Raw genomic sequence first — 3660 nt, 5'->3', positions numbered from 1 at the left:
AGTTGGAGTTACTGAACCATTCCTCCACTTGCAAGAGCAGAGGATGGCAAGAGGAGGAGGAGAAGTATACTCTCGAACTTCCCTCGCCTTCCCAATCTGGATGAAGAGATCCTGGGCATGATCTCACTTCATTCTCTTATTAGAAGTCCTACTCAACTCTAAGTCTGTGACCTTAGATACCCACTTTGCACCGAGCTGCTCTGCTAGGCTCTAGATATGAAGGCTGGACAGGGGAAGGGGCCAAGAGGTAGAATGGAAATATAGTCTTTGCTCCTAGGGAGCCTTTGCAGGCTGTTGGAAGAGGCAGCTGTGGGACCATGGAAAGAATGTTGGCTTGAGAGTCAGAGGACCAGTGTTCAAATCCTTGTCTGCTACTTATCCTTGGACAGCTCTTGTCCCTCATGTGTCTTCAGTTTCTTCTTCTATAAAATGAGGGAATTGGATTAGATGACTCCTGAGGTCCCTTCCAGCTCCAAATGGATGATTCTAAGATGAGAGGAACGATAGCCACACACATGGGAAAAGCTTCAGGCAACCCTAATACCAACTGAGAAATTAGGCGGCCAAAATTCAAATCTTTCCTTTTAAAATGTGAATTTCATTAAGTTAATAACAATAATACCTGCCATGGATATACTTTCTAAAGTTTACAAAACCATATATATGTATATATATATATGTGCGATCCAATTTTGGCCCTACAACAACCCCACAAGTTGGGGTTATATCTAAGTGTTATTATTCTTATCTTATCAATGGGGAATCTGAGGCTCGGAGAGGTTGTATGATAAGCCCACAGACACACAATAAACATCAGAGTTCAATCACTGAACCAATCTTGATTCTGAGGCAAAGACAGGTAGTAAACAACTGAGCCAGGATTCCAGCCCAGGTTCACTGACTCCAAATTAAACCTGCTCTTTCTATTGTAGGATACTGTCTCCTAGAAGCAGGGAAAGGAATCTCTTTTCCTCCTGCCTAGCCCCTCATCCCATTATGTGCTGCATTTTCTTCTACTTGGACTCTCTCCTACTGAACTTCTCTGCCTTCTTTGTATATAACTTTATCTGGGACTCAGATTCCCTTCATGGAAAAAGAGGGAATTGAACTAGCTGGCTACTATGCTCATTGTCTATTTGCCCATATCATTTCATCTGCTCTTCCCTACCAATATCTCCTCCTGACCCCAAATGAAAGATTGCCTCCTCCCAGGAGCTTTCCCTGATTGAACCTTCATACCTCGACTTAGAGTAATTTCATCTCTCCTTGTACAACTTGTACAATGACTTATACAATGTGGTATCACTCTCCACATACAACACTTTTGATTATCTCTCTGATAACAGACATGGGGTACCACTGAGTCATCTGTTGTCTCTCTCCTGGTTCCCCATATACCCCATATTTGTGGTGAAACACAACTAGGTGCCAACATGGAGAAAGAATCTGTCACCTTGGGCTCAATAATATAATAAAATGCTTCAATGTGTCGATCAGGAACTAACTATGGATAAAAGAAAATGTTTCATAAGTAACAGTCCTGTTGTCTGCCTCTTCTGTCTCTCCTCTGGAGCATGGTGAGATTAGCTGGAGTGCCAAGGAAGGGTGAGAAGAATGGTAGAGAAGTTCATGCCATAGGAAAATTGGTTGAGAATTTGATCAAAATTTTGAGGGAGATTTTTCTCATTAAAAAAAAATTCCCCTAACTCAAAGAAATCACAGGTCTAATCCTTAACCACCTTTTCATCAATGTCTAGCACAGAACTTGGCATACAGTTGGTGCTTAATAAGTGTCAAAGTCAATGGAAAGGAGTGGTAAAGGGGCAGTTGACCTATGAGCACAGACTAAATCACTAGATCTCTCTGGTCTGCATAAATATGGGCTGAATATGCTAGAAAGGATGGAAAAATAGACCTGGGCATGATTCCCAAACTGATGAAGATTCAAACTATGGGGATCCCATTGGAGTTTGAAAGAGAATGTTTTAAAGGAAATGAAAGAAATATTTGGTCATATAACAGAAAGTAGATTATCGGAAGGAGGGGCAAAGTAATGGGAGGGCCAAGGTCCTGATATCGATTTGAATCCTAGCTATGTGACCACATTCACTTCTGTAGTGCCAATGCAATATTTACAGCACCTGCTATCATGATAAAGACCATGACTATAAGTACCACATGACATTTGATCACAAAATATACCAAACTCTCCAGATAGAGGATAGAATGGAAGCATTTATTTAGATACCAGAAAACTGAATCCCCAAACCAGTAAGTCAATTCCATCATAGTATCAAAGATATTCAGCAGCCATAATAACACTGAGAGCCACAGCATCCTTCAGCCTTCCCACAAACCAATACAAGATCAACATCTACTCACAAGCCTATCTGACTCCTTACCTGAGCATCCTCTCTCCTCCTCCATCTCACTAGCTCTGATTCCCAGCTTCCTGTGGTCTCTGCTCCCATTCAGCAAACTCCTCCCACCACATGCTCCATGTGACTACATTCAGCCTATTAGGTGTCAGAGTTTACTTTCAAAGCAGGGAAGGTCTTCAAACTACCTCCTAGGTCTATCAAGGGTCAAGGAAGATCTTCAAATTCCCATTCTTATTACAACCTCTATAAAACGCAGTTTCCCTATCTCTAAATAGAGGAATACTACTATTACTACTATCAATCTCATGGAGCCACTATGAAGAAAATACTTTTAAAACCTCAAAACATTGTAGAAACAGGACCAGGTGTTATGGAACAGGTTGACTGCCAAAAAAAAGGTACCAAATGAAAATACAAATTGACTCAAGAAAGAATTTAGGTTATCCCCATAATAAGAGCTAGTATTTGCATAGTGTTTTACAATAGCATCTCATTTTATCTTTCCAACAACTCTGGGAGCTGGGTGCAATTATTATCCTCATTTTACAATTGAGGAAAACAAGGCAGACAGAAGGGAAGTGACTCATGAAGTTTGGGAATATCTGGGGCAGGATTAGAATTTAAGACTTCCTGAATGCAGGTCCAGTTCTCTGTCCACTCCACACCTGAATACCTATGCTTAAAGGTCTAGAGCCAAAATAGACCTAAGAGGAAATCCAGTCCAACTCCCTTGTTTTCTAGATGAGAAAAGTGAGATACAGAAAAGTTCATTGACTTGCCCAGAGACAGGATGGATTCATAGATGACAGATCTATAGTAGATTGCTAAAGGCTGCAGAACTTTACAACCAAGAGCTGACATTTATATTAGAAGCTAAGATTTGCAAAATAATCTCATTTGCAAAATTTGTGAAAATATCTCATTTTCTCTTCACAATAATCCCATGAAGTAGGTGCTCCAGGTTGTTGAAGGGATGTGGTGAACTGAAAGGGGTACTGGTTTGGGGTCAGTGGCCTTAAGTTAGAATCTGACCTCTTCCGCTTAGCAGTTGTGTGACCCTGACCTAGTGGCTGTATTTCTCTTTACCTAAGTTTCTACATCTTTATATATGTATCTATCTGTCAGTCTGTCTCTCTGTTGTCTATTATATCTATCCATCTATCTATCCATCCATCCATCCATCCATCCATCCATCCATCCATCCATCCATCCATCCATCCATCCATCCATCCATCTATCTATCTATCTATCTATCTATCTATCTATCTATCTATCTATC

Source organism: Petaurus breviceps, unplaced genomic scaffold (genome assembly GCF_028583685.1).
Source record: "Petaurus breviceps papuanus isolate PSGF00001 unplaced genomic scaffold, PetGlider_PUasm1.0 99, whole genome shotgun sequence".
In the NCBI taxonomy this organism is placed as follows: Eukaryota; Metazoa; Chordata; class Mammalia; order Diprotodontia; family Petauridae; genus Petaurus; species Petaurus breviceps.
The sequence above is the reverse complement of the archived record's forward strand: the minus strand, read 5'-3'. Positions refer to the sequence as shown.